Source organism: Callospermophilus lateralis, chromosome 4 (assembly GCF_048772815.1).
Source record: "Callospermophilus lateralis isolate mCalLat2 chromosome 4, mCalLat2.hap1, whole genome shotgun sequence".
In the NCBI taxonomy this organism is placed as follows: Eukaryota; Metazoa; Chordata; class Mammalia; order Rodentia; family Sciuridae; genus Callospermophilus; species Callospermophilus lateralis.
Genome location: NC_135308.1, coordinates 38,329,752 through 38,340,813, shown reverse-complemented (window position 1 = coordinate 38,340,813; position 11,062 = coordinate 38,329,752). Strand labels below are relative to the sequence as shown.

General features: G+C 34.9%; 1 pseudogene; it reads right to left on the bottom strand.

The window, feature by feature from the left end:
• Positions 1-9,841: 9,841 nt before the first annotated feature.
• LOC143398201 (palmitoyltransferase ZDHHC4 pseudogene) lies at positions 9,842-10,803 on the bottom strand (annotated as a pseudogene).
• Positions 10,804-11,062: the final 259 nt, after the last annotated feature.

The window sequence follows — 11,062 nt, the reverse complement described above, 5'->3', positions numbered from 1 at the left end:
CTCTAGGCTTTCACATGTATGCAGCGTTACATGTTCAAATTTGTCATTATAGTATGGTTTATAATCATGAAGTATGGGAGACAATCTGAATGTTAGTCAGCAGGGAACTGGGCAAATCAACCGTGGTATATTCATAAAATTGAATGCTGTACTGTAATTTAAGTGAACTGGAGCTATGTGTGCTGATGTGGATTAATCCAAATTTTTATATTAACTAAAGAAAACACAAATGGCAGAAATTATTATACCATTTGTAAATTATCAAATCACACACAACTACACATATATACATTAATATATATGTATGTATTCACATACGTACACATAACATGTATTTTTTGGATATTTATATATGTAATAAAATATGGCTTGAAAGAAAAAAAAATCACTAAATTCTTGATGATAGCTGCCTCCAGGAAGCAATAAGAACAAAGGCAATAAATTGGGGAAGGCATCATAAGGAAACTCAACTTTAATAATAGTGTTTCATTGTATTTATTAAAAGATTTGTGCAGTGGGGAGGGACTCAAACTGTTAGCTATAAAATCTTATCCTTAATATAATACTATTTTTATTCTTTAAATTATGAATTAATAATGAATATTCAGTACAAACATTATGTTTATTTTTTTATTGGTTGTTCAAAACATTACAAAACTCTTGACATATCATATTTTATACATTAGATTCAAGTGGGTTATGAACTCCCATTTTTCCCCCAAATACAGATTGCAGAATCACATCGGTTACACATCCACATTTTTACATAATGCCCTATTAGTAACTGTTGTAGTCTGCTACCTTTCCTATCCTCTAAACATATCTACTTTCAGAATGAAAAATTTCTCTTGGATCCCCATCTTTTCCTGTTATAATCATTCTTCTCCGGCCACTTGTTCTCTGACTCTTCCACTGAGTTCTTTTATTCAGCATTTCATGTGGGAATGCCCTTTTTGTTCATCTCCTTTTCCTTGTGACCATCCTCCATGCATGTCACATGTAGCTCTGTGGTAACAAAGTCAATTTCTGGCTAATTCTCCTGGAGAAGAAATAGCCTGAGCCTGTAATGCTGACCCAATGGAAGGTGGAGAGAGAGGGGCAGGGTCAGAGATTGAATTAAAATATGACTGTACTCCATGGGGCCAGGCAAGAGAAGCTTGTGCGGAAAACAGGAGAATAAAAAGCTGTGAAATGTACACAACTGAAGAATCTTCCAATGTTGAATAAATAGCATATAAATAGAAAACTTATCTCAAAAGGAATGGAAATTCTCTTTTCAGGAATATATTATATAAAGAAGAATATACAAAGATAAACATATGAACCAATTTTTTTCAGAGGCAATTACATAAAATAGAATTTCTCAGAATTTATACATTCATAGAAATTTCACATTGGTAGAGCACAAACCTGAAGATGTACTAAAAACAGAGAACGTGACATTAATAATTTCCACATTAAAAAATGTTGAGGTTTTCCCCAAATCTGAAAATAATCCTTAAAATTTACATTTTTCTTTAGCAAGTTACAATGCTAAAAATAATTTGCTAAACAATGAAAACATTGTTACAAAAATCAAATATATGAGGGGGCTGGGGATATAGTTCAGTTGGTAGAGTGCATGCCTTGCAAGCACAAGGCCCTGGGTTCAATCTCCAGCACCACAGAAAAGGGGGAAAAAATCAAATATATGAATAGAGAAATAGAATTATCTTTCTCTCTCTCTCTCTCTCTCTCTCTCTCTCTCTATATATATATATATATATATATATAGCCTAAATATCAAAACATACCAATTTTTTGGACCCTGTGATGTTTGGGAATCTGTTAGTTTTTTTAAAAATTTGTAACTTTTAATTACTATAGTTCTCACTATAAATAAATATTCCCTTCTGTATATAATTTTTATATATGATTTTGCAGTTTGAAAACTGCATAAATTCTTCCTATTAAAACAAAATAAATGTATCCTGACTCAATGTCTCCTGAGCCAGATCCCACATATATCTTTTTCAATATCATCTAACACCAGGTGGGTGGAGGAAGGAAGACAGAGTGGGAAAAGGCAGTGCTTTTGATCAATTGTGCTTCAAATAGCTTATTTTGTGAATTTTATAGAAATGCTTGATTGGGCAAATGATTTGCTAGTGTGGACGGTTTGTAACATCCTGGAAGGACCTTGAGTGATGGAAATTCTCTGAAGTTTTATGTGCATTTGTTCCTATATGAATCCTTTGTCAGGACACCTGAGTGGCAGCCCAGCCTCGCTCTGTAATTCCATACCCACAATCACTCATTCAACAAATTTCATCAGTGAAGTTAGTAAATATCAGCACTGTTCCAGGCGTACAGGTCACAATATTGAACAAGAAATCCCTGTTCTAAGAGGGATTTTCTTTCAAGTTGAGAGCAAGTAAATACAGAAGTAACTGAGACTATTTTAAGTAGTCACATAAACTTTGCAAAAAATAAAATAGGTGATGATAGAAATGACTGGGGTAATGAACCATACTAGGGAGTCTTTGAGAACATGTATAAAAAGCTAAGGTCTAATAAACATAAACCAGCTCTATAGAGGTGCATGGACAAGTATTTCAAACAGAGCCAGAAGAAAATGCTAAAGCTCAGGTCTAAAGAATATAGAAAGGGTGGTGTGCGACTAGGGTAGAAGGTAAAGGACAAGTGGTAGCATCATGTAGGAGTTCTCATGCAAGATCAGTAAGATTTATGGATGTTATTCTAGATTCAATGGGCTATTCCGTCCTGAATGTTCCAAAAGTACTTCAATACAGCATATCTCAAACCAAATTCATCATCCTTCCACCAACAAACTAATGTTTCTTTGTTGTCCATCTTTGTTTACAAAATCATCTCTTCTCCTAAAAGATCTTCTGCTCTTCTCTGAAATTCTCCCATGATTTCCAATTCTAGTCACTTACCAAGTCCTACTGATTGATCCTTCTTTCTAAGTGTCTCTCATCACAGGCTCCTCTGTGTATTACTGACATGGCTCCAGCTTACACCCCACCTTCTCTTACCAGAATCTCATTTAAACTTTCCTCTTTAAAGAACCACAGTCTCTGCTTTTTTTTTTTCCCTTTATGTAGACTTTACTCAGCAAGTGTCATGACATTTCTAAATAAACATCTGTCATGTTCCTCCTCTGTTCAAGTTACCAAGGAGTTGGCTACTGCATAAAGAATAAAGTCTACCCCCTTAGGCATGGAACCCCTGAGGTTCTTAAGTCTGGCTCTCACCTACAATTCCAGTGTCCAACTTGTCATATAAATTAATTCTCCAACAAAACCTGAACTACTTCCAATTTCCTTTATATTCCCACTGCTTTGAAGCTCTATTCTTTGTGAGTGCTATTTCCTGATATTTGGAATGACTCACAGCATTACACCCGCTACAGTGCCCCTGCAAATCTCATCCTTAAAAAAATCCAGTTTTAGTGTCACTTAAAAAAACAAAAATTAATTCTCCTGAACATTCACACTTTCTCCCATTCTCTGTTTCTCTCATGCACACTCTCCACCATCACCATCAACCAAGACCACAGCAGAATTCTTTATTGTGTCTCTTCTGCTTCTGCTTTAATTGGCATATAGCACACCTGTAGAAGTTTGTGCTGGTTTTCTGTGTGACTCCGTGCCTGTGCCTCAAAGCAGTATGTGAGGAGGAGCCTACAAAGCTTATGGCTCCACAGTACAAACATCAACCATCATAATAAGTTGCTAAACACAGAAGGAATATAAAGATAACTAAAATAATCCTTTTATATTACAAACATGGAGACTGATAACCAGAAAGCTTAAGCAGACAAGTCCATCATAGCTGGTTTCTTCAGAGCCCATAACCTTAAATCCTTCCTACCTACTGAGCTTTAGTCTGGAGCCTCACACAATGACATGTACAATGTCAGATGTGGTTTCCTTTATCTCACATATTGACTTGATCTTGAGCTTTTGATAATCTAATTGATACTGACAACAATTGCGTGTTTCTCTGCATTCACTTATTGCTTCACTCATTAATTTTCTTGTCACATCTTCACAACTGTTCACAATCTTATATGCCATAAACAAAATTTTATGCTGAGAATAAAAATACAATAAAAAGCATGGCCCTGAACATCAAAAAATCAGAGAAATGGACACATTGTGACAATATTAAAACAATGTTTAAACAGGTGATAAATGAGCCAGGCGCAGTGGCGCATGCCTCTAATTCCAGCGGCTCTGGAGACTGAGACCAGAGGATCAGTAGTTCAAAGCCAGCCTCAGCAATGGTGAGGCACTAAGCAACTCAGTGAGATCCTGTCTCTAATAAAATACAAAATTGGGCTGGGGATGTGGCTTAGTGATTGAGTGCCCCTGAGTTTAATCCCTGGTACTGCCTTCCCCTCAAAAGAGGGGATAAGGGAATCAACCATGTGCATGATCTTGTTAGGAATAAAAAAGCAAGTTTTTTTTTTATTATTTCTTGGGTTTTTTTTAAGAGAAAATAATATTTGGGCTAGATATTCATTTTTTTGTTAAGCATTAATTGTCAATCGTTATTGTTAAACTTGGTAACAAATTTAAAATGAGAAACCAAGGGCTAAATCATAAAATGATCACCCAGTGTGGTTTATATTTACAGCTTGAATTAATCTCATAATTGATAACATTAATTTGTTTATCATTCTATAAAATTATAGTCAGGATGAGCCAATGCAATTCATATGCCCATGAAATTTAGCACTTATTTTAATCTTTTTAAATTTATGTATAAATCTACTTCAGTTTTTTTAAAGGTTTTGGAACCTTTCAGCTTTGAAGTTTAATTTTAATTTTCTTTCTGATGGTTCTAAAATTGGGCTAAGTCCAGAATTCATTTCTGAGTTCCCAACTAGAGATCTGAACAACATACTGATTTTACTTGCCACAAGAATGCTGCTGCAATGAAGTTCTTAAAAAAAGAAAAAGAAAAGATGTTTGGTAAATTGAAATAAAATGGAATTTTTCTTCTGCTCTTTGGGACTATGTCTTATTTTACAGTTTAATAAATCCTGACAAACTTTTTTTCATTTGGTTTTTCCTAACTGTGTGCTTGATCTGTATTCAAAGATAAATATGTACATGAGCAAACTCATTCTTAACCATGGTTTTCTGGAAATCTAAAAAAGAAACAATTATTGGAAGTCACCAGCTTGACACCCAAATATAGAAGTTTATTGTGTTTACATACATATCCCAGAGATCTAGCTCTATGTTCTAAATTGTTTTATTTACTGTGACAATCCTCCTATCATTTTAACATTTTTAGCAGTCATTTAGAAAACACACAGTCAAATTTCTCACTTCTTCTTATGCTGGAGAAGAAGATGCTGTGGTATGTTTCTTTCTTTGATTTCAGGACTACTTCACAAAACCATTCAAATAATTGAGTTTTTCATAATAACATATAGAAATACATTTAATACGAATGTAAGAAAGTATTACTATCACTAGAAATGCAACTAATTCATATTTATATATGTGATATATGTGTGCATGATCTAAACATTTCTAATAATATTTAATGACTCACAGATTTTATTATTTTCAAAAATACATTGAACGCATGCCTCACTCTACCCTCACAATCATTTATATGAGGACACTGAGGTTCAACGACATACCCAAGTTCACACAAGTAGGCTATTTACTAAACTAGGTTGTATTAAAACAACAGTTAGGACATGTTGTAGATTGTTTTTATTTATGCAAATTTACTCCTTGGGCATGATCTTTAATGTTGTGATTAAATTTCCAAAGGGCATTTTTGACATTCACATTAGCTTAGTTCAAGTCGAAATTAATTTCCTCTTGACAAGTGTTATGAGTTTCAAAATATCCCCTATGCACACGTTTGCTGAAAAGGTTATTTGTAATACAAATGTTTATGGTAGAGATATCTAAGTTTTTATTGTGCATGCATGTCTTTATATGTATAGCATTATTTTTAAGTTAATGAGATCAGTATTCTATGGTGACATTTCGAAACTAGCCTATAATTCTGTGGTTACATGATTGTTTTATGCTTTATTTCCAATTATTTTAGTATTTAAGTTTTAATCTTCTGAATTTGGTAAGTGTGTGATACAATTTCAGCTGAATTGTCATAACAAAAAAACAATAAATTAGCAATAAATTTGTGCAACAAAGAGTAGCTATTCTTGGCTTTGTTGCTGTGATTAGTATTTTTTAACTGAGGAAAAGTGCTTGATGGGCAGAGGTCCCCTGGACATGAGCCACACATAATGCAGCAGCTGTAGGAAACCATCAGAATGCAGGCGACAGTACTTCTGCAGAATAAGCTACTCCATTCCTGAACTGTGGAACAGACCCAAACACTGAAGCATCTGGCAGGATGTGTAGCAGCTGGAAAATCCCCCAACCACACATTTTAAAGCTCTTTAGATGCTTGTGGTCTAACACACACATATCATTATTCTGACATTCACTAAAATAAAATGCAATTGCACATGACTGAATATTGATTTTAGTTTATATCAGGATGATTTTTGTTTGTCATAATTTACTCAAACAATGTCTTAGAACTTATTTGTAAGCTAAGTAGAAACCCAAAAGAAAAAAAAATTACATTTTTTTCTAGTTTGAAAATTTAAATAAACAAAAACTTTAAAAAAGAGAAAACAACAATGAAGAAACAAAGGTCCCCAACAAAAGACCATTCTTCTCATTTTTAACAGAATGCTTTCATTAGTAAAGATGCAATATTCAAGGAGTGCTTTATTTTCATTCACAAAATGCAGACTTCATTGCTAAGGCAGGTTTGGTTTTAGAAGGAAAAAAAGATTTCAACTAAATATGTTAAATATGCAAATATATGTATGTATGAAGATGTCTATCTATATTTGTGTGCATGCCTAAGTAAACATGCACTCAACCTTTTAATTTTTCTCTTGTAAGTGAAAATTATTTTGGATGAGGAAATAGGTGTGCACATGAGCATATTTTAATATCTTCAGTGATTCCACAAATAAAAAGACTTCACACAAACACTTGCTTTCACTTATGAAGTTAAATCCACTCTTTGCCTCTCCAGGTAAGAATATTTCCATTTTAAAACTGACAGGGGTAAGGAGAATCTTAGCAAATCCAGTGAAATGCCCTCTCTTACACTAGGTATGGTACAAACCTGTACAACTGTGTGCAGCTGTTTCCTTTAGTAAGTGGTAATATTATTAGAGGACCTGCAATTTCATGGCTATTGACTCCTGTTGCCATAAACCATTCAGTGAGAAGATGAGATCCAGTGTGTGAACACTGCAGGATGAAAATGTCATTGTAAAACTAAGGTGGCATAGACAATGGCTTTGGAGATGAACTCTGAAGATGTAAGTCCCAAACCAGCTCTAATGAATCTGACTCTTATATTTTGCTACTCAACTGTGTGGTGGCACTTTTATGTTAGTTGAGCCCCTTAATTTTATTTTAAGCTTAGTGCCTTTTAGTATAACACGAAACACTAGTTAAGCACTGCTAATTCTATCTTTTCTTATTCCATTTCCCTTCTAGTGACCATATAATGGTTATTACAGTCAGTCTCTAGATGCTTCTTTTTTTCTTCATACTTATGTTAACAACTAGGGATGATAAACTTGAGACTTTTCATTGAAAGAAATTCTTAAAACTTTAGATAATCTTATAAGGTTCAAAGTAAATAACTAATATATACTATAAGAAAATAAAAAGAAAGGAGTGATCATTGATAGATACATATATGGACACAGTTACACATATAAACATATTTGTGCAGTCAGTCAACTCTCAGGACACACAGAGGATTGGTTTCAGGGCCCACGCAGATTATGAGATTCATGGATTCTGAAGTCCCTACATAAAATGGCCTAGTATTTCCACATAGCCTATGGACATGAGCCTATCTACTCTGTCATCTCTAAAATATAATTTCTAAAACAACATACATGCTATGTAAATAGTTCTTATAAAATATTGCTTAGGGGATAATTACAAGAGAAACAAACCTGTACATGTTCAGTACAGACAAAATTTTTTTAAAAATTATTTTCAATCCACATGTGGTTGAATTCATAGATGTGATCCCCATAAATATGGAGAGATGACTGTTTGGCAATAATATCATTAAAACTCTGTCTTCTAACTTGAGATATCATTTCAAAAAATAAAAGAAAATGAAAAACATATTCAACTAAAGTTTTTAAAGTTTTCTCAGGAGAAATACTTAAAATCATATCAAGATATCATTAATTTTTTAAAGGAACTGAAATAATCTGCATACTTTTGTCTATAGCCAAAATCATTCTATTTTCTATTTTTGTGTTGAAACAATACAACAGTTAACTCACTTTTATTTTTTTTCACATGAAATATTGGGAGAAAAAGCTTTTTTTTTTTTCCTTAGAGAAAATGGGCCTGGTTGGTAATAAGACCACTTTTGTTTTAATTTTATTATAAGAATAAAAAAGAATCCCTTGTCTCCTCTGTATCTCAGTAATCAAATGAATCACCTCAGAAGTTGATTATTCCCCAAAGCTGGTGTATGGGTACAAAGTTATTCTGAAACACAGGGACCCATAATTTTGTTCTTCTTAACTCCCAGATTGCCCTGTACAGATTCATTCATATATACATACATGCATACACATATATGGGTGTGTGTGTGTGTGTGTGTGTTCACAATTCAAAACATTCTAAGGATATTATCCTAAATGAACTTTTGTGCTCTTTGTCAACAGTTTGTGTTCTTTACATCCTCAGGAAAGCTCTATAAAAATGTCTATTGCCATTTCAATATGGACTTTCCAAGATGGAGCGCCTCATCCACCCTGGAAAAGAATCGTGCCTGCTTCTCTATTATTGATTTTGACAATTGCATTTCTCTCCTTCTCTACAGCATCATTTCGTTCATTCATTTATTGATCATCTTCCAGTTCTCAGCCGTGAAAAATACAAAGATGAATGAGATACATTTTCTGAGTTTAAGGCATTTGTAAGCTATGAGATAATCAGCCCAAAACGCATGACCAAAATCCTTTGTTGCAAGCATGATGGCACTCGTAAATCAATGGGTCTGATATGAACAAAGATAAAGACTACAAACCAAGATTTGAAGTACCAGGAATTGCTCAGGGAGATGATTAGTTTTATGCTAAATGATAATGAAGAATTAAGTAAGGCGTCAGGGGAGATAAGACATTCTAAATCCCATGAACTTGGAGTATAGAAACAGTATCAGCTATAGAAAAGCACAAATGTAACCAGTATATTGAATCAATCTTGTTTTCTTTTTTCTTTTTTTTTTTTTTTGAGAGAGAGAGAATGAATTAATATTTATTTTTTAGTTTTCAGCGGACACAGCATCTTTGGTGCTGAAGATCGAACCCGGGCCGCACGCATGCCAGGCGAGCGCGCTACTGCTTGAACCACATCCCCAGCCCTCAATCCTGTTTTCAATGAGAGCATAGCATGGTCCAACTTTGCCTCTCATATTCTTTCCATTTTTTTTTTGTGAGTCTAAATCTTCCTCTGCCCATAGCTGAACTCAAATGATTCTCATAAATTTCCTAGACAGTCCTTTTAGTTAATGTTCAATCCCATAACCCCAAATTCCCAGTATGATATAAAGTTAAAATTTCTCCCCTGGCCCTCTACCCTTGTGCATGCACTTGAGGGAAAGGGCATGTAAGGTACTTTTCTCTCTTTTTTTAATATATGTAAAGAGATGTTCACTATATTTAAAAGACAGTGACACTCTGTCCATTTAATTTCTTCTTTTTCTTATAATATGGGACAGAAGATAGAAAGATCTATTGAAGATTGCCCCAAAGGCGATGGGGAGTGAATGTCCTGGTAGATGTGGGATTCACCAACTGGGAACAAGCCACAAAATGGCAATACTGGCACCAGCTCCAGCTGGAACTATTCCACTCATTTGTGATCTGGTTGGTGGCTGCCAGGTACAGAGGGAAGAACACCCCCAAGAGGCAGCTCAGGACCATGAAAAAGCCCAGCAAAAAGATAATCATTGCAAAGTTCAGGAAAAGGTAGTAAGTAGGAAAGACCATGTCCAAAACCCCGGGGGGTATTCAAGGTTATCAATGTAAGTTTCCTGGTATAGATCTGACTCTACCAACAAGCAGATCAGAAATGTGGTACTCACAATGGCCATGGTGGCAGCTGACTTCAATATTAATGAAGAAGAAGAAGTACCCAGTATTCCAGCCTGATTCAGTTGTTCACCCAAACACAGTGATGGTCAAAACAATTGGCAAACAGTTACACACACAACTGTGCTTTGATGGATCTGGTTTCATCAAATCACAGTTGAGTACCTCATATTTTGGAGAAACATCACTTCATCAAATTCATAAAGTTGAAAATATAGTAATCCATTTGCTTTTGTTATGGTGCCAAGATAGTTTCAACAATTAGGGTGGAGAAAACAGGCTCACGATCAGCAACTGATAGGATAGAAGAGGGTGATACCAGGAGAACTTCAACTCTTGACAGTAGCCAAATATTTCCCAGGTGTACTCCGTATAAACCATCCCTTGAAAGACCAGGTGCAAGACAATGTTACCTGTCTGACAGGGGTAATGAAGGAATTTTTGCATGGCTCTCTGAAGGCATCCTAGAATTATGCAAGAACATATTCGTGCTCTTCCCTGGATCAGACTTGCAAACAATGGGTTTTCTAGCACATGCAGATCATAACAACACAAATCAGTTCAAACACCAGGTAGAACAAGAAGAGAACCAGGAAGTTCATTCTGGGGGATATGCTCTTTCAGGAATTCCTCTTAATTCATGGAGAATTAACAGAGAAGATCCACTTGGGCAGCAGTATTCTCCAGATACAATAGGCAGCACCCAAGGGCAGGAGACATGGTTTCTCCACGAGACGGGGTCTGACCCAGTCTCTGCCATCCCTCCAGTCATGCTTCAATGTTCTTCTCTCTTGTACAGGAGATCAGAATCAATTTGGAAGACAATATGAAGCCAATGAAAATACTTCAACAAAAGATAGA